The sequence below is a fragment of the Aphanomyces invadans genome (assembly GCF_000520115.1).
Source record: "Aphanomyces invadans strain NJM9701 unplaced genomic scaffold supercont1.117, whole genome shotgun sequence".
In the NCBI taxonomy this organism is placed as follows: Eukaryota; Oomycota; class Saprolegniomycetes; order Saprolegniales; family Verrucalvaceae; genus Aphanomyces; species Aphanomyces invadans.
The window spans coordinates 85,092-85,363 of NW_008580262.1; positions in this window are offsets into that span (position 1 = coordinate 85,092).

The following is a 272-nucleotide window of genomic DNA, read 5'->3' on the forward strand; positions in this document are numbered from 1 at the left end:
CGCATGGAAGCGAATCTACAGCTGGCAAAAAAGAGGGCCGAAATTGAGGCAGCCGCCGATAAACCATCGTTCCAACTAATGAAATCAATTAGACCTCAAGGAACGTCTACGACATTGGACAGAGCTACCGAGGAAAGCCTTGTGGCATGGGTGAATGAGCTGCGAAGTGAAGGGATCCCAGTCAGCAACATGTTGCTACAAACACGAGCACGTGAGGTTGCGCAAGCCATAGGACTCACGGATGACCAATTTCGAGCAAGTACAACTTGGGT